Raw genomic sequence first — 25,653 nt, forward strand, 5'->3', positions numbered from 1 at the left:
AAGTGGCTTTCCATTGAAGGAACATAAACCCCAGATATAAGTCCAGCTATATATGGCCATCAGACTATTTCAAGCCAATGGAATGTGTTAAAATTTATGTGCACATCTGGAATAACATGATTAAGGAGTAATGTGACTTCTTCACCCTTTCTTTACTCTTCCATCAGAATGTAGCAAACTCTGAGTCCTTAAGGGATGGAACTGGTGTTCTCATATCATAATTAGATTGAATCGCGCCTAGCAGAGACATCTGTTTTTTACTGAACATGAATGAAAGAGAAACTTGTACTGTGTTAAGCCAGTGAAATTTGGGGTCTATGTGTTACGGCAGCTATTCTTTCTCTAATACAATGTCTTATACTAAGAGAAGTTCTGAGCCACTGAGGGGTTTTAAGCAATGGAGTGGATGTCATTATGTTTGATTAAAAACAAAATTCCTGTGGTTACAGATTTCAGAATTTGAGTATTTGAGCCTAGGCAGAGTGAGTGCAGGTATTCCAATTAGGAGGCTCTTATAGTACTTGTGGTAAGAGCTGATTATAGCCTGAAACTTGAGCAATGCCAAATCTTGGTTGGTAATACCTATGCTTAAGTTTTACTTGCAGTAGGAAGAAAATAATTCATAACTTACAACTTGTTCTTCCTTGATAAAAACACTCATTATTTCCTTTTGCCATGACATATGTGCAATATAACTAATGGAAATACCATTAACTAATGAAAGTTATAGGCAAAAAAGACTCATGAACCTGTATTTCATCAATTGTAAGACATAAAACATACCTTGACTTATTCATCCCATTTCTTCATGGTATTGCAAACTGTCAACTAAATCAATGTTTCTAAAACCTATTTAATTATAATGAAATAGCATTTGTGTTAAAAGTGATAAAATATGTTTATTAACATAATTAAGCATAGCAGCATATTCTTTAAGCTTAAAGTATACTTCAATTAGTCACTGATGTAGCAGTAATAAAAATGACATCAATATGATACAGAATTCCTTCTGATGGTTTTCAATTCAGGAAGTGAATAAATATGGATAATTCCAAATTTGCACTGCTTGATTAAAAAGATTTTTCAAGGACATTTAGTCCTTTACAATTATAAAAGTGAGAATGTTGTTTCATATCACTTGGTAAAATCACGTGTACAGTGGTTCTGTAGATCTAACAATACAGAATTCTTACTGCCTCTGACATTACTCCCAGATGTCACTGCTTCTTATCAAATAGAGACAAAGCTGAGAGTTTTACACTGTGCAAACTACCAGAGCATGTTTTATATCTAAACTGACACATCCAATATTTATTCACAAAAGCAATAATTTCATTGAGGCTTGTGCACACCATCTCTTTAAAGGATTACCTCCAAATGCATAAAAAAAGTTTTGGGGGAACACGCAATGTTAAGTGGTATATGCCATATGAGCTAGTAGGTGCAATGCTGTACTACTTGTAAGAAAGACCTAGAGTTGGTTATTTTGTCATTCATTCATTCATTTACATTCATTCATTCATTCATTGCTTTCCATCAATAGGCAAAAATTACCATCTCAGTGCTGTCTTTTTCCAAATATGTGATCTTAATCAATCTCTTTAACCTTTCTGGAGTCAATAACTGGTCTGCCTACTTACAAGGCTTTTACTAACATCACCTAAAGCTATAGATGTGAAAGTATTTTGTCAAACTGTAAAGATCAGTACTAATGTGTTTCCATCTTAAATCATCATGTGAAGCCCCCCAAATTTCTTGAGTGCTCTCTGATCTACAACACAAATCATGCAAGAGACATCTCAGAGGGAATTCTTTTCTGAATCTTAGCATACTAACAATTGAGAAAAGCAAACTCGATATAAACTCACCATGAAGCTGTGAATGTAAGCTCTGGATTTTCATTCCCCACACTAATCCCTTGATCTTGCAGAATTATTGTCTCCTGTGTTAGTCCTTGCAAAACAGCTCTTCCTGATCTTTAAGACAAAGTCATTCCTGAGAGTCCTAGTGAACACTGGACTACGGCTACATCATACTATGTTGTAACACATTAACACATCAATGCATTTAATGTGATCGTGCATCTTCCCTTGCAGAACATCGACTTCAGTTACATTATCCAGAAAGAACAAATGAATTTAAAAGTGAGAATAACATGATTTGACAAGGTAAATTAGCTGCCGAGATCCACCCTGCACACGGGAGTTAGCCACTGAGTTACATTTTAACGTATAATAAGCGAACTTGTTCCCTCTCTCCCTCTCTTTCCCACTCTGCCAACACAGAGAAGAAGATATCATTCCTCCAGATAAACATAAATTGATTTTTTGGCTTAGAAGGAGGATCTCCTAGTAAAAGCTGTGCATTCAAGAGTATAATGAGATTGATTCCATGCTCTGCAAATAAAAACACATGGCATTTAAATTTGGCTACTTCAAGGATAAGTGAATGATTAAGATGAGTACATATGTTGAAGAAGCAAGTTAACTGAGACTGTTAAAGAGAAATGCCATGACATGTCGAACAAGTGAAACATCATTTAGAGATGTGACTGAACATGTAGGTTTTAATCTGCTGCTCAATCCGTACTTCAAACCAGGCAAGACCAAGTTCAAAAATATCAGGAGCTTGCAAATATTTCCTTTGAACATAATAATCCTCACTGTTTGATGTCATATGTAACATGAGAATATGCTGGATTATTTATTTAAATAAAATTAATGACAAAGTGACTGGATTGTATTTCTTACATACTTCGGTAATTGGATCACCATGAACCCATTTGAGAGCTATTTTTTTTTCATCATATGAATTTTGATATCTTGAGCAGCCAAAATTTGAAAAACAATGAAATCACCCATAGATATGATTAAAACAATAATTTCCTTATAATCTACTGAACACCTTCAGTCTCCTTTCCTTTATGTATGTTGTGTTATACACAATCTATATTTATTAGTATCTATTGACTTCTTCTGCAGTAGGCACTATGAACTAGAAACTTAAGAATTAATAAAAAGTATGGCTAAATACCAAAAAGCTAATATCTAGTGCACAAACCACACTTTATGAGCAAATATGTACTCTGCTTTATTCAGTTACATAGCAAGTGTTATTCCTTATAAGCACATACTCTTCTTAAAGAAACCAGTTTAATTACAAATTTACACATGTGCATTATAAAAATCTCAGTGAGAATTACTTTGAATATACAGTAAACTTCATCTTTCTTTACAATACCCCACATTATAATCACCAGAGTTAACCATTGATAATTGGATTGTTTCCATTTAGCTGAACACTCACTGACACAGACCAGACTCAGACAACTTGGTTTATACTAATGTGATCTACCTAGGCATATATTTTGAGGCTTGGTGTTTATCAGTTACCTTACTTTGAAGTTACTTCCAAATGTTGACTGATACAGATCTATGTCAGCATTGTGTGTAAGACATTCTTACACTTAAGTAACTGAAAGTAATTAAGATCTTGAGTTATATTGCCAAATTAATTTCAATGAGCACTTTTATTTTGAGATAACTGAGTCATGTGCTGTTATAAGAAATAGTACAGAGAAATCCCATATACTCATTACCGAGGTTCCCCCACTGTTACATAGTGCAGCATCACAGCTAGGATATTGACATTGGTACAATTCACCAGTCTTATACAGATTTCTCAAGTTTTACTGGTACTTATCTGTATGTGTGTATGTGTGTGTATTTTTTAGTTTTATACAATTTTATCACATACGTAGGTTTGTGTATCCATCACCACAGTTAGGATACAGAACAATTCCATCACTACAAGGATCCCTCATGCTGCCTTATACAACCATATCCACCACCTACCCTTTGCCATACCTCCTTTCCTAACCCCTGGCAACCTCTAATCTGTTTGCCAGTTCAAAAATTTTGTCTTTTCAAAATGTAATCTAAATAGATTTATAAAGTACGTGACCTTTTGGATTGACTTTTTTTTTCACTCAACATAATTCTCTGGAGAGTCATACAAATTGTTGTAGGTATCAGTAATTTGCTCTTTTTCATTGCTAAGTACTCTTCCATGCCACAGATATATAACCATATGTTTATTCACCAACTGAAGGATATCTAGATTGTTTCCGGTTTGGGGCTGTTTTTAATAAAGCTGACATGAACATTTGTGTACAGAGGTTTGTGTTATCGTACATTTGTTTTTGTCTAGGATAAATGTCCAAGGGTGCTACTGCTGGATTGTGTTGTAATTGATATATAGTTTCATAACAAATTGCCAAACTGTCTTCCAGAGTTTCTGTAACATTTCACATTCCCATAATATATGGGAGATAGTCTCCCCCAGTTTCTCCACATCCTCATCTTCATTTGGTGTTGTTACTGTTTTTCATTTTAGTCACTTATGTAGGTATGTAGTGATATCTCACTGTATTTTAAATCTGCATCTATCTAATAGCTACTGATGTTGAATATCTTTTCATGTACTTATTTGTCATCTGTACATTCTCTTTGGTGAAATATCTCTATACCTTTTCCCATTTTCTAATTGGAGTGTTTGTTTTTTCACCGTTGAATTTTAAAAGTTCCTTATGTATTTTAGATACCAGTCTTCTTTTGGATTTGTAGTTTATAATTATTTTCTCCCAATCTGTATCTTGTTTTTTTCATCCTTTTAACAGGGTCTTTGACAGGACAGAAGTTTTTTTGTTGTTGTTTTTGTTTGTTTTTGTGTTTGTTTTTGTTTTGATGTGATCCAATTTATCAATCTTTTATGAAACATGTTTGATATCAGTCTAAGAACTTTTTGCCTATCTATAGATACTGAAGGTTTCTGCTTAATTTTTTTAAGTTTTATAATTTTACTTCTTATATTTAAGTCTGTAGTCCATTTTTGAGTTGATTTTTATGTAAGGTAGGAGGTTTAGGTCAAGGTTTATTTTTATTGCCTATAATCAGTCACCATTGGTTGAAAAGCCTATCTTTCCTCCATCAAATTGCTTTGCTACCTTTGTCAAAAACCAGTTGGACATCATTGAGTGAGTCTAATTCTGGGCTCTATTGCTCTATGTGCCTATACCTCTGCCAATACCACACTGTCAGACTCCTGTATCTATATAGTAGGCCTATATTCAGGTAGAATAATTCATCCCATTCAATTCTTTTTCTTTTTTTCTTTAATATAAGTGTATTTATTTATGTCTGCATTGGGTCTTCGTTGCTGTGTGCAGGCTTTCTCTAGTTGCAGCGAGCGGGCTACACTTCGTTGCAGTGCGTGGGCTTCTCATTGTGGTAGCTTCTCTTGTTGCGGAGCATGGGCTTTAAGCGTGCGGGCTTCAGTAATTGTGGCACTATTAAACTGAAGAATAAGTTTGTCTATGTCTATAAAAAGCCTCACTGGGATTTGATAGAAATTATATCAAATCTCACTGATACACACAGACCTCACTAAAAATAAAAAATGCCTAAATAGGTAAATCAGTTTGTCAGAATTGATATCTTTGCATGTTGAGTCATTCAATCCATGAACATGATATATCTCTTCATTTATTTAGGTGTTCTTTAATTTCTTTCGATCTTATAAATCTTTTGTTAGACTTATACCTAAGTATTTCATTTTTCTTGGATCAGTTGTAGAACAACAGTTTTCTGTTTTTCAAATGGTTTTGTGTTTTTTTTAAGTTCATTCTCTACATGATCATTGTTAGTATATACAAATGTAATTATTTTTTGTGTTGATCTTATGTACAGTAACCTTGCCAAATTCACATAGTAGTTTTAAGAGTTTATTTTATATAGATTTATGCTAACAAGTTAATTTTTATAGAATTATATAAATTATGTATTGACAGAAAGTATTTGGAAATATTCCCACACTTACTGCACCCTTTTCAGGACTAACTTCTCATTTTTTAATGCCACAGTTATAGCTAAAAATCTTAAAAAAATATTTTTCCATATGTGATAATCATTTAATGTTGTTACCTAGAACTCTTGTTTTCATCATTTTAGATAAATGGTAATATTTTACTTATATCATGAATATGTGACTGCTTTGACCAACAACAGTAGTGGAAATAACAATTATCATTTTAGAAAGAAGCTTTAAAAAAATTGCCACTTTAGCCACATTCCTTTTACCTGTTTTAGCCCCTATGAAGGCCTGTGTTAAAACAGAGCCCCCATCAGCTATGTCCCTCGGTGATACCATGAGCAGAGCTTCCCTGCTGCCCCATGTTCAAAATGTAACAGGAAATAAACTTGTGTTGTATTAAGATTAGATTGATACAGAAACCGGTACTAAAAGTAGGAAACTGGTCTTAACAGATATCTAATGTAAATCAGTCAGGTAGGGCCTCAAAAGTTGCAGACAGGAGGTAGGCTGAGAAAGCTGTTCATATCCTAATAGGGGATATTTCCTAGTCTCTCCTATGGATATAGTCAAGAAGGATAATAAATTAGAAAGTATCTTTAAGAAGGTAAGACCAGGGGCTACAGAGACCACTGTGCAAAGGATTCTCAGAAAATAGAATCAGAGCTTAACCAAGGGGTATGCCCCACCTTCAAGGTAGAGGGCCCGTAGAGTGCGTTTTCAATTTTTATAGAAGCATATATCTTTTTTTTTATTTTAACATCTTTATTGGAGTATAATTGCTTTACAATGGTGTGTTAGTTTCTGCTGTATAACAAAGTGAATCAGCTATACATATACATATATCCCCATATCTCCTCCCTTTTGCGTCTCCCTCCCACTCTCCCTATCCCACCCCTCTAGGTGGTCACAAAGCACTGAGCTGATCTCCCTGTGCTATGCGGCTGCTTCCCACTAGCTATCTATTTTACATTTGGTAGTGTATATATATCCATGCCACTCTCTCACCCTGTCACATCTCACCCCTCCCCCTCCCCATACCCTCAAGTCCATTCTCTAGTAGGTCTGTGTCTTTATTCCCGTCTTGCCACTAGGTTCTTCATGGCCTTTTTTTTCCCCCTTAGATTCCATATATATGTGTTAGCATACTGTATTTGTTTTTCTCTTTCTGACTTACTTCACTCTGTATGACAGACTCTAACTCCATCCACCTCATTACAAATACCTCCATTTCATTTCTTTTTATGGCTGAGTAATATTCCATTGTATATATGTGCCACATCTTCTTTATCCATTCATCTGTCGATGGACACTTAGGTTGCTTCCATGTCCTGGCTATTGTAAATAGAGCTGCAATGAACATTTTGGTACATGACTCTTTTTGAACTATGGTTTTCTCAGGGTATATGCCCAGTAGTGGGATTGCTGGGTCGTATGGTAGTTCTATTTGTAGTTTTTTAAGGAACCTCTGTACTGTTCTCCATAGTGGCTGTATCAATTTACATTCCCACCAAAAGTGCAAGAGTGTTCCCTTTCCTCCACACCCTCTCCAGCATTTATTGTTTCTAGATTTTTTGATGATGGCCATTCTGACCGGTGTGAGATGATATCTCATTGTAGTTTTGATTTGCATTTCTCTAATGATTAATGATGTTGAGCATTCTTTCATGTGTCTGTTGGCCATCTGTATACCTTCTTTGGAGAAATGTCTATTTAGGTCTTCTGCCCATTTTTGGATTGGGTTGTTCGTTTTTTTGTTATTGAGCTGCATGAGCTGCTTGTAAATCTTGGAGATTAATCCTTTGTCAGTTGCTTCATTTGCAAATATTTTCTCCCATTCTGATGGTTGTCTTTTGGTCTTGTTTATGGTTTCCTTTGCTGTGCAAAAGCATTTAAGTTTCATTAGGCAAGCATATACAGTGGAGAAAAGACAGCCTCTCCAATAAGTGGTGCTGGGAAAATTGGACAGATACATGTAAAAGTATGAAATTAGAACACTCCCTGACACCATACACAAAAATAAACTCAAAATGGATTAAAGACCTAAGTGTAAGAACAGACAGTATTAAACTCTTAGAGGAAAACATAGGCAGAACACTCTATGACATAAATCACAGCAAGATTCTTTTTGACCCAGCTCCTAGAGAAATGGAAATAAAAAAACAAATAAACAAATGGGACCTAATGAAACTTAAAAGCGTTTGCAGATTTTTTGATGGTGGCCATTCTGACCGGTGTGAGGTGATACCTCATTGTAGCTTTGATTTGCATTTCTGTAATGATTAGTGATGTTGAGCATCCTTTCATGTGTTTGTTGGCGATCTGTATATCTTCTTTGGGGAAATGTCTGTTTAGGTCTTCTGCCCATTTTTGGATTGGGTTGTTTGTTTTTTTGATATTGAGCTGCATGAGCTGCTTATAAATTTTGGAGATGAGTCCTTTGTCAGTTGTAGAGGCATATATCTTATGTCTCCTATTTTTTTTCTAAGTGAAAATACTTATTATGGATATCCTATCACTGTTTCATGATTATATATTTTGTGTGAGTAGGAGTAGATAACTTATCATTAATTTTGGAGGTTTCTGGATCAAGAAGAGATATAACCAGTACTTTTTATAACTACCATGAACTACAGCCCATCACTCAGGTATCCTAGATATTAATCTTGATGTTGTGACTTTGTGTGGCTTATAGGTTATTCCCTTCATAGACCAGGTGAATGTTTGTTGTTGTGTGTATATAGGAAGGAACGAGAGTATATAAAATATGTGGTGACCAGAAGGCAGATTTTGCCGGTCAATAGGGATAATCATAAATATTCCAGTTTTTCTGTTTTCCAAGCACATGGTAGGATTGTACTCAACTGGCCCCCTTGATATTAAGCTTGGCTTTGGCCACTATAATAGGAGCAAAAAGTTACAAGTGTCATTTTTCAGGCAGATGTCTTAAAGCCGGTTTTGACTAACTATGTCTCCTTTATTGATTGTGGAAGAAAAGGAGTTTTCAGCACTTGGATCCTTGAGTGACTACAATGAGAATAGACCAACTTGCCAATCCCTGTTGGGCAAGGAGCTTGTGAAAGAGAAACTTTTGGTATTTCAAACCACTGAAATCTGGGGGATTGTTTGTTTCTGCAGCGTAAACCAGCCTGTGCTGACTGATACGCCATATTTTAACCAAGTGTCTTCTTTATTCTTAAATTTCATAAAAAGAAAGAGTTAAATACTGTGTTAAGGTCTATACGTGTGATAGAAATTTAATGAATACCAACTAGGAATTTTTATATATACCAGTTTTAATTTTAAATTATTTTCAAAATCTGAGAAAGAGCTACTAAGCCTAATAGGACCAGACTTTCACTGAAAAAGGACAAAGTAGCACTTCATTGCACTGAACTATCTAGCTAATGAGCTGTAGTAAAAGTTGCACGTAAACCAGGAGAACAGAGACAAGCAATCTCATTTTAATCTCACTTATTTGCACCCATTGCAGGAACGTCAGCTTGAATTAGTTAAAAGTCTTAATTACTGGACCAAAAAGCAAAGGTATTTTTATTACATTGAAGAACACATAGTAATTGGAAATAGGCAAAAGAAACCCTTTGTTGGTGAACCTATAAACATGCTATATAGACAGAGAAAATACCAGACGAAGCAGAGATGTTAACTACATTGATGGTAAAATACGCTTCAAAATTCCCACAAACTGCTTATTATTTTAAGAGAATGAAACGTGAACTCGAAACTTGATACTAACTTTACTACCAAGCCATGTTTTGCTGCTAGAAACACCTTATGTCCAGTTTCTGATCAAATTAGCACAGATTTTCAATGGAGCAGAAATTAAACTGTGCTCAAACTGTAATAAGGAAAAACAGAGTAAGAAGGCCAAAGCAGAGAAGAATATATACTACCTTTAAAATAGTTAAGGTTTTGAATGATCTCACTAGTTGTCCACCTGGAGATATTTGGGAACCTGTTTGACAAATCTGAGTATATTCTGGCAACTGAATAAAATCAAAGATATGCATAGTGGTATATTTATGTTTTCATATTTACTCTGTATTTTACTGAATCTACTTAAATGAACTATACGTAATTAAGTGGTGTGATCATTTTTCATATTTGGTACACCTTTATTAAATACCTTTTGCAATTAAACCTGAATTTACTTAGAAGTGTTTGGGAAGAATTGTGAACAATTAGAGTGATGAATATTTTTTTCTTATTGTTTGTCATTTAATTTTAGTTGTGTCATTATTAACATCCCAAATTATCAAATCATACCATACTGCTTTAGCATACTGTCCTTCAATTTTCTAGCATAGTCAACTTTTGTTGATGAGCACTAGGAAGAAAATAGCACATTTATAGAACATAGAGAACGCTTTGTCCAACTAGACTGCAGAAAGCATATTGGATGGGCTGCCCCAAACCTATGATCTCCCGCCAGGTGCAGGATATAACTCCTTACACCATTTGGAATCCATAATCCACTACTGAACTACCAACCTTAGGTGGAATTCAATACCTGACTGTAGCACATCACCTTTTTTTGAGGAAGATGTCAAGCTTTTGAATCTGCACCTTTTATTTTAAAGCTGAAAGCCCATTATTAAGTACGAAAGATTTCTGTATATTTCTTATATATAAACATCCTGCATGTGCCTCTAGAAATTCTCAAAACTGGAGCATTTAATGGCACAGTCTTCTATGCAACTAATAAGGGGTAGTGATAGAGATACAGTGTGGACAAAAGTCAGAAAGTTTTTCTCAGTTTCCATATGAGATCAAGAATTTGGATCTGTAATTATAAATAATAATATTATAAACCTCAAGGTTGCTAAGGCTAGGTCTGAATTGTTCCCAGCACAAAAAAGAAATGATAACATACGACGTGATAGAAGTGTTAACTAATGCTGCCATGCTAATCTTATTGCAAGTCATAAAATGTATCAAATCAACATATTGTACACCTTAAACACAAACACCGCAATGGTTTATGTTAATTATATCTCAAAAAAAATTTTAAAGAATTTGACTCAGATTCTACAACTTTTTTTTACTTCAGGCATGTGACAGTATCTATATATAAAGTGCTAAATTTGTTATTATAAGTTTGTATATATAGGAATGAAAATAGTGTGTAATGCTGCTTAGTGACAGATATATAAATGTTCTTCCTGTCTTAAAATCAGGCAGAAGGTAAACTATCCTAGATCTTTATTAATACATATTAAGTACCAATTTTATTCTTCCATAATATCAATAATATCTAACATTAACTGATCACTGACTAGGTACAAGCCCCTGAAACTGCATAGATTTAAGTGTGAAATAAAAGGAAGTCCAGTGATGGTGTTAACAGACTTGGCATTTGAGGATTGGCTGCTGTCCTCTGCTGATTCCTGAGAAGAGCTGTAAATTCCTGCAACTTATGTTAGCTGGGCGTCAACCTTCTCCTGAGAACTTGCTGCTTCCAGAAAGCACTGTTCTCCTTCTTTTCTCATCTCTGTCCTTGGGGACAGAGGTGAAGTTTGGCAGGAAAGCCAGAGCTTCTGTGACTGCTTGAGATAGGCTGCAGCAATTTTCAGTGTGCCTTGCTTTTCCATGAAGAGAATTGTTCTATACATCTGTATAACCAATAGAATACTACTCAGCCATAAGAAAGAAGGAAATTTTCTCATTTGCAGCAACATGGATGGACCTGCAGGGTATTATGCTATGTGAAATAAGTGAGACAGAGAAAGACAGATACTGTAGATATCGCTTATACGTGGAATCTAAAAAGTAAAACAAACTAGTGAATATAATAAAAAAGAAACAGACTCATAAATATAGAGAACAAACTAGTGGTTACCAGTGGGGAGAGGAAAGGGGGGAGGGGCAAAATAGAGGTAAGAGATTAAGAGATACAAACCATTATGTATAAAATAAGTTAAAGGATATATTATACAACACAGGAAATATAGCCAATATTTTATAATAACTATAAACAAAGTATAGCCTTTAAGGATTATGAATCACTATGTTGTATACCTGTAACTTATATAATATTGTACATCAACTATATCTCAACTTAAGAAAACCCATGTGCTTTGACGTCTACCTACTAATTTGTCCTCATTTCATAGCACTTTTCTCCTTTATACTCCCAAAATATATACCTTCCATTTTTTTTTTTTTTTTTTTTTTTATACTTTCCATCTTTTTGTGAACATGCCGAGATTGCGAGCAAACTAGGGTTTTTGTACTAGTTGGTCCATCTGCCTGGAATGATTTCACTGCATGTATTTTCATAGATGGTATGGCAAGCGGTCTATTAAGAAGGCTCCACCTTCTGCTATTTTTGTTTCTTTATGTTATCCCCTCCCCTTGGATGTGGATTGGAGTTAGAATTGCTTCCAATAAATAGAATGCAGCAAAAAGTGATGGGATGCCACTCTGAGATTAGGCTTCCATTTTGATTGCAGACTTTATTTATTGCCTTCGTGGCTTACATGCTTTGAGGAAGTGAACTGCCATGTTAGAGAAACCTACACGTGACTAGAACCTGAGGGCAGCCTCTGATTGGCTGCCAGTGAGGAAGTCAGGTCCTCAGTCCAACAACTGGGGAGGAACTGAATTCTGCTAACAACCGCCTGAGCTTGCAAGTTGATCCCTCCCCACTTGAGCCTTGAGGTGAGATTATAGCCCTAGTCAACCCCTTGAGTCTAGCCTTGTCATGGGACAGAAAGCAGATGACCCAGCTAGGTCATGCCCAAGTTCCTGACCCACAGAAACTGTGAGATAATAAATGTATGCTATTTTAAGCCGCTAAGTTTGGGGTTATTATTATTCAGAATAGATAACTAATATAATAGAAGAAGTTTCCCCTCATGTAGGTGTCAACCTAACTATCAAATCATCAGAAATTCTGTCATTGACAACCCAATCTTAATGTCTCATCCTCACTAAAAAAATCACGCAGTTTATTTTATCACTTTTTTTTTTATAGCTCATTGCTATCTTAAGGCAAAGCTACTAGTTGTCACCAACTATCTCTTCTCTCCTGCTTCCTCATTACTAGAACTTCTGGTCACATGAATGCTCATTTAAAAAACAAGCAAACAGACAGACAAAAAACATCAACAAAAAAAGCACTGTAACTTCCAGCTTTCCTTGCAGTTAGTCGTGACCATAAGAATAGGTCTGGTTGGTGAGATTAAGTGAACGTGGAACGTCCAAATTCCAACAGACATTCTTCTTCCCACCTTTTACCACTCTCCCTAATGTGGATGTGATGGTTTAAGCTCCATACTGGACCCTGAAAACGAGGGTTACTCATGGGGATGGGAGCACAGACTGTTGAAAGTAACTTGGCCTCATTTGACTATAGTCACCAAACCAGCCCTGAAACACCTATCTAGACTTTGACATAAGAAGGACACAAACTCCCTTGTTTAAGCCACTATTATTTGGGAATCCAGATATACCAAGGCAATCCTAAATCTAAGAGATATATATTTATTAGATTTTGTTTGCTTATTATTTGATTCCTTCCTCATTCTCCTTGTTACGTAAATTCCATCTGTAAAAGCTCCATGATGGATGACCATTTTCTTATTTCCAGTTTTCATTGGTCCATCTCCCATGACTAGAACAGTGTTTGGCATGTAACAAACATTTGATAAACACTTGCAAAATAAATGTATATGAATGGTCATTTAGACTGATTTAAAATTTTTGCTATTACAAAGCTGTAGCAATAAATACCCTTGTATATACATCTTTGTGCAATGATGAGTACTTGTTCTAAGGAGGACACCAAGAGGTAGAATTGCTGGATGGAAGAATATGTACATTTATATTTAATAGTAACTGCCAACTTGCCTTCCAGAAAAATCTCTACCAATTTATATTTTTATTCACAGTTTATCTTAGGAACTATTTTCCTATTCTTTTGCAAAGAGTGGATATTACAAATCATTTTGCTTTTGCCAGTCTGATGAGTGAAATAGATCTCTTGTGATTTATATTTTGATACAAAAAGATTGTTCTTCTGCAAACCTACTCAGATTCTTAATATGTAACATGCTTTGAGATTCTCTGTAAGGGATAGCCAATATACAATGTTTCCCGAAGTAACCATGGCACCTTTTTTTCTTTCTTAAAGGGTCTCAAGACACAAGAGTTCAGCACTCTCTCAGAAATGTTAGCTTGGACTCAACTGGTGGCTGGGATGCAGAGTACAGTTTCTCTCTAAGCTTCCTGGAGGCTAAGATGAATATATTTGGAACTTTCCATCAAAGGAATTCACTGAGAAATGAGACAGTAATAAGAGGTAATTATCTTCAGATTTTAATTTAGCAGAATGACCTTGAGTTCATAACTAAGCAATTACATTAAGCCGTGTGACTCTTGGTTAAGATAATGGGGTTCTCTGAGAAAGAGGAATACTTGTCTCAGCATAGATGCCAAGAGGAAAACCTTAGTCCAGTTCACTTTGTGTACTTGGAGAGTTCTGGGTGGGTTGAACAACTGACATGGCTTACCCTAGAGTGAGGGCTTTCCCAGGACTTTGATCTTTCAGTGCTGAAACTAGAAAGACCTGGGCAAACTTGGATGAGGTGGTCACTGTAGTTCAGGCTTCATATCCTGGGCTGGTTATTTTTTATAAAGTCTTGTCTTTAGAAGAGTATTTGCTGCAGAAACACATTGCATTTTCACATACAAACTTTTTGTCTTTCATGCAGCTTGTGGTAAAACATTGCTGTTCCAGCTATCTCTTCCTGCATTAAAAACTAGCCCAAAAGTTGTGGCTTAAAACAGTGACAATTTAATCTCGTCTCATGATTTTTGTGGGTCAGGAATTGGATAGAGCTTAACTGGGGAATTATTCTCTTCCAATTTGTATTAGTATAAGGCTTTTATGAAGCAGAGGTAAAAATGAGTCTAGACATGCGTGGGATTTCTTGGGGAAATGCCTGTGAAGGATAAAGAGGAGGGAGTGGGAATAGGTAGGAAAAGACTCAGGCTGGGATGCAGGTCTGATACCTATAAAAGAGACAGGGAAGGAGAGCGGACTGGGGAGGAAGACCAAGACTGCAGTGTTAGTTTAAGAAAGGCTCGGGCAGGCTGCAAGTTACCTGTGAGAAGAAATGTGTTGAATATGTCCTTCAGGAATGAGATTCCACTAGTAGACTAACTGTACTCAGTCACTGGATAATAGGCGTCTAGGAGAAGGGTGGCTTTGGACCACCTGGATCAGGAGGGGTGACTGTCAGTCATACGTACCCCCTGCAGCCAGTTGTCTTGACAATCTGAGCAGTACATTTTCATGGCTGTCACACAGCTGTGGGATGGGTGGATCTCAGTGGCCCAAGATAGCTTTGCACACATGCTGATAGCATGAGTGGGTGTCTGGAGTGTCCATTGGAGCACCTTTTCTAGAATGATAAAGGTAGTGTGAATGATAATGGTAGTGTGAATTCTTATATGATGGCTCAGGTAGTGTGTTCCAGTGAACACAGCAGAGCTGCACAGCCTTTCATTAGGTAGCACTGGAAGATACCTAGAGTCCCTTCTGCCATACTCTGTTGGTTTAAACAGTCACAAGTCTGCCCGGGTTCACGGGCAGGGGACATAGACTCCACTTCTCATGAGAGGAATAGCACAACATTTGCAGCCATGTTTTAAAACAGCCACATGGCCTACGTTCTTCCATCTTTCAGCTGGACACCCTCTCTCCATTCTTATTAACTCTAAGAGGAAATTAATTTAACTGTTAAGGGAGCCCATTCTTTGAAATCAGATAGACATGAAATTGAATCCAAGTTCTATGACCTCAGTTTACTTCCCCTTTGTTTTGCCGTAAACTCCCAAATGAAATGGAAATAATAATAATATTGAACTCACTCTGTTTTTGTGAAGAGTGAATGAGATCATGCATGTAAGGTTCCTGGCAGGCAGTAAGCACTCAGTACATGTTTGCTAATACTCATGTATCTTTGCCATTTTTTATACTGTAGCACTGCCAATTCCATTGTTTTGGGACAAATCATTTTGAGTGTGCCCTGCTGCCAGAGAAGTATCTTTGTGGGTAAAATTCATTTATTTCACCGAAGTGTTTCAGACTTTTAGATCTAGAAGGGACACATAACAATCAATTAAAGTTAGCATTCCATCAACATTTATTGAGCAGCTCTTCTGGACTTGGCTTAGGAGTTAGGATGAGACTGCAAATGGAAGAGAAAACAAGGTACAAAGATATACATTTTGCTTGTGTAGTACTGTAAATGGGTTAAAAGGTGGCACTGCAGCCCATCTCTCCCCTCCCTACAACCCTATCCCGGAATGCCAGCAGCAGGCTGGCTGTGCTTCCCATGCCCAGGTGTGCCAGGGTTTGACTATGGCCACTTAGTGGGTGTCCCCGATCAGGCTCCCTGTGGATGCAGGGACAGGAGGACCGAGCTTTGCGCTGATAGCAGCTGAGCACCTCAGACGGGGAGTTGTGCCAGCTCACACAGAAAAAGGTCTGGCCAGGCCTGGCAACCAGATGGCTGGCAGCTGGCCCAGCTGATTTTTTTCTCCATCCAATTTCTGGGCTGAATGTTACTGTTCCCCGTGGTGACCTGGGGACTGCAAATTTTGAGACTTGTTGATGAATTTGAGAAGTACTGTGTAAATAGATCTTATGAAATGTAATGCATTCTTAAGTCACAGACACCGTGTTAAGTGCTTTATAACATTATCTCATTTAATCTTCCCAATGCATTTCTGAGGTTGGACTATGATACGTATTCTACAGGTGAGAAAGCTGAGGTTCTGCTACATGAAGGGAAAAATTAGAGAATCAGGGTTTGGCATTTTAAATGGACCCATGGCAACAAAGTGAATGTTTTCTTTCTTAATAAAACAGAATTCAATGAGTGGGTTTTTTTGTCCTTTACAGATTAGGTGTAAAGAAAAGTGTACAGTAGAAACCCAATCTGATAAAACTGGCACTGATATTTGATCACCCATAAAAATATCACTTAATGTGTGGGATCATACACACAAACATTTTTAATATAAAAATATAAATGTTCATTTATTCATTAACTGTTTGCTGCAAAACCAAGGCTTTTTATTTACTGAGTATAGGTCTGCTGACAAAAGTTCCCCGCTGCCTTTTTACTCATTTAAAAAATTCTCAGGACACATCATCTAACATTTCCAGCTTTAGTTTCCTTACAGAGTGAGGTCTTTTATATTTTTATGATGGTTTACCCCAATTATTTAAAACTACTATATACCTAATTCTACAATAAGTTTTGAGCAAGATGCCCTTTCTGACTGACTTTATAGAACACACATATTTCTTCAGTTTTAAAAATATTTATTGATAAATAAAACTTAAAACTTATCATTCAGCTCAAATAAGTGGTTTGGGTAGCAAATGCAGCAACTGTTAGTAAGCACATCCCTGGGGGACCAGGAGTGCATCTACGTCCCCGAGGGCAGTCAGAGGGGCAGGTGCCGGCTCACCTGTAACATTCATTAAACATAGGGGGTTGGAGCATAGCGGGTCTACCTCTGGCTACTTTTTACTTATCATTAGGATCACATTTGTTTCTATTGACACATGTACCGTTTGATCCACTATTTCGGCTTTGCTTCATCATTAGTTCCTAGGCTCTCCCTTTGCTAACGATTCATTTGCTTATAGAAATGAGTGAGCCATTTTTGTTCCGTTGGGTTGTTTTTCTCTTATTGATTTGTATGTTTGCTTTATATATTCTATAGATACAGTGTCCAGTACATTGTCATTAGCTACATACAGCTGTTGAACACTTTAAATATGTCTAGTACACCTGAGGAGCTGAATTTTTCATTTTATTTAATTTTAATTCATTTAAATTAAAATAGCTACACCTGTTTTGTGGCTGTCATACTGACCAGCAGAGATCTATACTTATTACTCCAGAATTTCCTCAAGTACAGGGCTAACTTATATGACTTGCTTCAAAAATAAATGAAGAGATTTCAGAGGTAAATTATAAGGATGCTTTAATGTTACCCTGGGAGATTTCCTCTTAGTTTGATTGAAAGAGAAGGTGTGCTGTAAGTACATCTCTGCACACAAATACATACTAACTGTATAGTAAATTATTTTCTAGATGATTCTTTCTTTTGGCTTAGTTTAGCTTAACTCTCATCTATGAGTGAGCCAAGAAAGTCAGAGGGCAAATGTCTTGCCATTAGGGTGTAAACTAATTCTTGTGTGCAATGACATGCAAATCAATGTAAATAACCATATTTGTATTACAGCTCATTAAATGAGCTTATGATAAAGCAGAAATATGCAAAATAATGCAAATATGAAAGCAGATCAGTCAGTGATCATGTTCAAAATGTAATGATCACTGCAAAGCTACCTGGATTTAGGAAAGTTATTCAAATCATGTCTACTTTGATTTCTGAGTCTACCAGGTCAGCCTTTCCTTTGCATTCAGGTATTGGAACCTTCACTGGCCTGTGAATTGTAACACCCCAACTTGGAAATTATATGTTTCATAGACCATTGTGTGTCTTAATTTATAATCAGCATCTTCCAATCAGCATAGGTACAATGGACTGAAAGTTTTGAGATAGAAATAACCTATTGATATTTGTAATGTTCAAAACTGGGTATTAGATCAAGCAGAATATAATCAAAACATTTGGTTGAACTATTTTACTGCTACTGTGGTATTTTAGTGTTTTGGAGGTCATTTAAAATGTCTGCTTTTAACTAAAATATTTTCAGTATACATTAATTGTAAAATACATTTCAAAATATGTTTTAGTCATGCTTTCTCCCACATTTTAACGAATACAGTTTTGCTCTCTTCTTTTAATTAATTTTTATTCAAGTATAGTTGCTTTACAATGTTGTTTTAGTTTCTGCTGCACAGCAAAGTGAATCAGTTATATGTATATATATATCCACTCTTTTTTAGATTTCCTTTCCATCTAGGTCACCACAGATTATTGAGTAGGTTTCCCTGTGCTAAACAGTAGGTTCTCATTAGTTATCTATTTTATACATTGTAGTGTATATATGTCAATCCCAATCTCCTAATTCATCCAACCCCCTTTTTCCCCCCTTGGTAACCATAAGTTTGTTCTCTACATCTGTGACTCTATTTCTGTTTTGCCAATAAGTTCATCTGCACCATTCTTCTAGATTCCACATATAAGCGGTATTATATGATATTTGTTTTTCATTCTCTGACTTACTTCACTCTGTATGACAATCTCTAGGTCCATCCACATCTCTGAAAATGACACTATTTTGTTCCTTTTTATGGCTGAGTAATATTCCATTGTATATATGTACCACATCTTATTTATCCATTCCTCTGTTGATGGGCATTTAGGTCACTTCCATGTCCTGGCTATTGTCAATAGTGCTGCAATGAACATTGGGGTGCATGCATCCTTTCAAATTACAGTCTTTTCCAGTTATATGCCTAGGAGTAGGATTTCTGGGTCATGGGGTAGCTCTATTTTTAGTTTTTTAAGGAACCTCCATACTGTTCACCATAGTGGCTGTACCAATTTACATTCCCACCAACAGTGTAGAAGGGTTCCTTTTTCTCCACACCCTCTCTAGCATTTATTGTTTGTAGATTTTTTGATGACGCCCATTCTAACCTGTGTGAGGTGATACCTCATTGTAGTTTTGATTTGCATTTCTCTAATAATTAGTCATGTTGAGCATCTTTTTATATGTTTGTTGGCCATCTGTATGTCTTTTTTGGAGACTGTCTATTTAGATCTTCTCCCCATTTTTTTGATTGGGTTATTTGGGGTTTTTTTTTTGATATTTGCCATCTAAATTGATTTTAATTATATTAAGGAACAACCTTCAGATATTATTTGAGTGTCAGGGAGGGATAGGTATAAGGTGACTGTTGGGAGTTAGGAAAACTCTTTTCTATGGAAACCATAAGATTGTGTGTTGTCAACACTATTCAGTTGCTAGAGGGGTGAGTAATAATTGTAATGAATGTAAAGATTAAATATTATACTTAAAGCTATTATACACTGGACATTTTGTAGTACGTGCAGCCTTGCATCCTGTGAAATATCCTTAATTGAGGATTACTCACTGAAAAAAATTTTTTTTAATTTTCTTGTCCTTTTGTTGACTGGCTACTCAATTTGATGGATTTTATTCAGTTATGTTCAGCCAATTAATATCACACAAGAGAATAAACCACTTAAATTCAGCATCTTCCCTCTTATGGAAACTTTGCAGAATAAATGTTCTTCATTGAAAAGCCAGGAATGGTAATTTCTGCATGAGAGCAGAACCATACTGTGCATTAAAGTGGAATGAAATAAAGTGCTCTACCAGGGAAACACGGAGCATTGTGGTCTGTGAGACGGATGAACATGCTGAAATTGGAATTGTGATTTAGACTTATGAATCAAGTGTTCCCAGAGGAAGCGGCATGTAGAGGAGCCACTTTCCTCAAGTGATGTAAACAAGAGTTTGGATTAATTTGTCTTGACAGTCTCTTGCCACTGACAACTCCTCCTTGGCAGGAGAAACAGTTGACCTCTGCCAAGCATTTGTGTTCCTCTCCTGCACCCCTGCCTTTTATGCAAAGTAAAATGAGGCTGCTTCCATTTTTTTTTTTTTTTTTTTTTTTTTAATTTATGGCTGTGTTGGGTCTTCGTTTCTGTGCGAGGGCTTTCTCCAGTTGCGGCAAGCAGGGGCCACTCTTCATCGCGGTGCGCGGGCCTCTCACTATCGCGGCCTCTCTTGTTGCGGAGCACAGGCTCCAGACGCGCAGGCTCAGTAATTGTGGCTCACGGGCCCAGTTGCTCCGCGGCATGTGGGATCTTCCCAGACCAGGGCTCGAACCCGTGTCCCCTGCGTTGGCAGGCAGACTCTCAACCACTGTGCCACCAGGGAAGCCCTGCTTCAATTTTATAGAGATTACTAGTTCATCCAGCAGTAAAGGAACTAAAAGTCCACACAATTGGTTTAATATTTTAAAAAGAGCATCCTTAAGGTGACTGAAGTCTTTGTGGATAAATTTTAGCAATCTTTTGGCAGAATCTTTTAAACTTACAGTGTTGAAATGCCCATTTCACAGATTGCAAATGTGTCTCATGGTTGAACCAAGTGCACAGAGAGTTATTATGAGTATCAGATTATCTTAAAAATATTTTTCGTGGCCTTTGTTACAAGGCCTACTCACAAATATCCAAGTAGGAATACTGTTGATTTTTATAGATAAATAAAGATTGCAGCCCCTTTTCCACCAAATTTTACTATAATGTAATCATAAGTGTACAGTACAGTTCTACAGTTATGTAAAAATTCATTCGAATTGGACAGAAACTTCTGAATTATCTGAGTCAAATTTCAACTCCTCCCCAAAGTCAATGGAAATAAAATATTACTAATGGACAATGAATGCCAAAGAGCAATGGCAAGAAAGAATGAACGGGCAAAAGGCTAAAACATGAATATTTAACACATTCTATAATGAGCCAGTGATAAATCTAGAATTGATTTGCACTTTCACTCTGGCACATAAGGCCCTTACCTTGCTAAAACAAAATAATACACAAAATGAAACAAAGCAACAGACAAAAATCTCATGATATTATTTTACAGAATGCTTTGGCTGCAAGTAATAGATAAACCACTCAAATGGTGTAAACAATAAATGGATGTGTTATCTTAAAATTGTGTGCTTACCTAAGTACATATGTAGGGCAATTCCAGGCATGATGCTCCATCTTTTATTCTTTGGGTTTTTCTTGAATCTCTCTTCCATCTTGTTCTGGCTTCATCTTCCAGTTGATAGCAAGATGATCATAGCATTTCTAGGCATCACATACAGGGAGAATACCATCAAGAGTCAGGAGGGGCTTTGTGCTTCAATGAACACCCCTGTACATTTCCTATTGTGCACATGTGCAAGAATGATCCTAGTTTATGAACCTGGAATTGAAATTATTGGATGGGAGTATATACACAATATTAATTTTCCTACGTACATCCATGTTTCTTAATGTAAGAAAATTAATATGGATCAACTTATAGTTCTACTAACAGAGAATAAGAGTTCCTGTCTCTTCCTATTCTTATCAACTCTTAACATTGAGAGACTGATTAACATTCTAACATTCTCATTAAAGCTTTTATATATACCTCTCTGATTTTAGTGAAGCTGAGCATCTTATATGTTTACTGGAATTTTTTCAGTTCTTATCATGGCCTGTACATTGTGTTGTTTATGATGGTCTTTTTGAATCAGAGAGTTCATGGATTTAATGATACTCTGGTTCAATCTCCAGTATAGAATGGAATCCATTTTATATAAGCACAGGAGGTCCATCAGCCACCATCTGTTTAAATACTACCAATTACATAATTTTTACTAGTGCCCTATGAATATATTTTAATATTGGAGAATTCTAAACTCTAACAAATAGTTCTGTAAAGTGTTTCTATTTAGTAATCCCTAATGTTTAAAATCCCTATATTAATTTTCATAATGCATGGTAGTAAGGTTTTTTAAGCAATTTGTTTTCTTCTTATAGTTTGAATATATTTTTAATATGCTTTCAATTTGTATACTTAATATTCCTAATTTTAAATATGATGCCACCAAGGACTCATGTTTAGGATGTTACCATTTGTTCAAAAGCAGGATTGCTACAGAAATGGCCTTTTTCCGTTGTTAGTATATCTTAGTTATTTTTCTTATAACTTCCAAATAACATTAAAGAAAGAAACTCTTCGGTGCTTGGTTGCAACCAGACTGCACCATACATATGTTGGTGTATTGGACGGGACATTTTTAGTTATATATAACAAAGCCCACTTGAACCAATTTAAAGAAAATGAAGGAAATACTGTATTTATTTTATGTATCACATAAACACATAAAATGACAGAAATGCATCAGAAATGAAGAAATGAACTGAAACAAAGGATTCAAATACTGAAAGGACATTCATTCTGTCTTTCATATATGATCTTTTTCTTGAATCTAGTTCATTTTTCTTCCTGATAGCACACTGGCATTCACTATTTCCCAGGCCATATGTTGGAAATGTAGCTTCTATGACATCCTGAGTTTTCCTGTTACTGGACCACCTACATGGAGAGCAATTGAATTGACCCTTTCCATTTTTAATCTCCCAGGGAAGATATGTCATGAGCTCATGTTGGGTTAGCTGCCCACTACAAGTCAATAGACTGTACACAATATGGTTGAGACATATAATATAGACATGGCTGCTTTGGCTCTACCAACATGATTTGAGGGGTACAAATCACATAAACTAGAATGGGATTGGGCTTGAAAATCAGTGTAATAGATGCTCACTACAGTATCCATTATATTGAGATGCTCACTGCAGCTAGTGAATGTTGGGTAATATTTTATTAAACACCTACTTTGCAATCAGCACTGGACTTGACTTTTGGGTAAGATGATTGAACTTTGAGGCTATTTGTACTTCCAGCAGTTAGGATGAAAGTATCATTTTGTAGTTTCTATTACATACCAGACAATACAGCAGACTCTTTTCATATTATCTCATTTGACACAGCAATGCTAACCTTTTAGCCCTGTGAAACTACACTGATCAGATGGCTCTTCAAGAGAACCAGCTGCAGGGAGCATTGCTGTTTGACAGCTTCTAGCTGCCATCTCTTTGAATTTGCCTCTGTGTTGACACCAGGCAGTGCTTTCCCTGGGCTGCTTGCTCCTGGCCAAGGATTAAGCCCACTGGGGACACTAGAAGTAAGCCATTCCTGCCCTCTGCAGAATTCTTCTGGTGGGCAAGTTAGGCCTGGGCGTTCTCCCTCGGCTCTAAGATCTTTTTGGTCCCGTGCTCTTGTCTGAGGTTCTTCATACCCAGTTCCCTTCCCTTTCACCTTTCACAGGTGCCAAATCCCACCTGCAATGTGAAATTCTGCCTACTTTTTGCTCCATCTCTTTTTAATCTTCACAAGTGTTTTCCCCAACAAATACTGTGCATATCTTACCCTGTCTTGGTGTCCGTTTCCTAGAGGATTCAAACTAACACTTCTCCATTTTACAGATAGAAAACCAATCCATAGAAAAGCTAAATAACTTTCCCAAAGTCACATACCTATTGTTAGTAAAAGGCAAGTGTCAGGATCACACATAGATCTTTCTTACATGAAAACCCAGATTTTTTTCCACTTCATCATATGCTTTTTACAAGTTTTATAAGAGTGATATCATTAATTTAATGTGTGAGGCATTCAGAATAATGTATGGCATGTAAACAGTCATGTATAACTGTTATTATTCTTCTGATCTTTGCCTTTGTTCGTGTGTTGTAAGAAATTTGGAAAGCAGCTCAGCACAGCAACTTCTAGGACAGCTGTATGGTGGATTGTGAAAGTGGCCACAGATTTTTCCTCTCCTGCATTCCCCCCATCCCCTGCAACATGATACTGTATATCTTTTCATTAAGAAGCAGATACTATTTTCTACCCTTGAATCCGCATTAGCCTTGTAACTTTCTTTGGGCAATGAGACATTAATAAATATGATGCAACAGAGGTTTTAAAAAAAATTTGTACATTGGGGATTACCTTTTAGTGGCTCTGGAAACCTTTCCACCACCGTGTGAACAAGTCCAGGCAAGTCTGTTGGAGGAACAAAGAACATACAGAATAGAGCAGAGCTGTTAAAGCAGAGAACCACTCCTAGAACACAAACTCCCCTTGACCTAACTGCCCCCAACTTCCCTGCAGCTCACTACAGATACATACACAATAATAGTCGAGATCAGCAGGAAAACTACCTGAGTGCAACCTAAATGGCTGACTCACAGAATTAAAAGCTAAGTAAATGGTGTTGTTTCAAGCCAGTAAGTATTGGAGTGGTTGGTTATGTAGCAGAATTTAACTGTTACCCAATTATAACTGCAGAAGGGAAAATATTTGTAGTGGGTGCTTTTGGTTGTCTATTCAATGGCTGTTCCTTCCCTCTTTCTGATTATCATTATACTAATGGCCTTCAGGAACTAGGTACATAAAAGCTTACGAAGCCTCTCTCTGGCACCTACTAGTTAAATTTTGATTGCTGTAAGCCAATCATGGTAATTCTATTTATTTTGCTATTGACTGGGCAGCAGATATAATACTGACAAATGAGTCATCTGGGAATTCTGTTGTTGGACATTTCCAGATACAAGGCAGAAACATGTCACATCCTGGCTTTGAATATTGCTTTGTTGTAATGTGATGCTTGGTGCTCTGGCAGCTACCTTGAGGGCATGAGGTGAAAGTCAAGAGAAACCGAGAAGTTGATGTGGATACCTGATACCACTGAGTCACTGAATTAATCAACCCTTGAACTGCCTGCTCAAGATTTCCTGTTATGTGAAATAATGTATTTCCTACTCTTTAAGACATATGAGTTATAATTTTCTGTAACTTTTTCTGTAACTTGATGGTATCCAATTTAATACAGTGGTTAAATTTAAGCTTCTTAGAAATTCAATACAAACTTTTGAAATGAACGCATGAATATTCATGCCAGGAGATGAAATCTAACCACTAATAAACTTCACCTTTCAGAGTTTCTATTCCTTTCTTCCTCCTCTTCTCTAAACCTACACAGAGCTTTATAAAAATACTAAACAAGAAAAGCAGTGCTTCAGTTTCACACCAAGAGAATGTTCTCCAATTTTCCGAAGTATTGCTGAATATTTCCATTTTAAAAACACAGCTGATTCCTTTAACATGAACTTACTTAAACCAGAGAG

General features: G+C 36.4%; 1 protein-coding gene across 1 annotated transcript in view; it reads right to left on the reverse strand.

The window, feature by feature from the left end:
- The window catches only part of CNTN6 (contactin 6), a 675,643-nt gene that overhangs the window by 606,135 nt on the left and 43,855 nt on the right, over nucleotides 1-25,653 (reverse strand). The window contains 1 exon segment of the mRNA XM_082345413.1: nucleotides 3,457-6,765. The gene's annotated coding sequence lies outside the window, so the exon portion shown is untranslated.

The sequence above is a fragment of the Balaenoptera borealis genome (assembly GCF_965194805.1).
Source record: "Balaenoptera borealis genome assembly, chromosome: 12".
Taxonomy (NCBI): domain Eukaryota; kingdom Metazoa; phylum Chordata; class Mammalia; order Artiodactyla; family Balaenopteridae; genus Balaenoptera; species Balaenoptera borealis.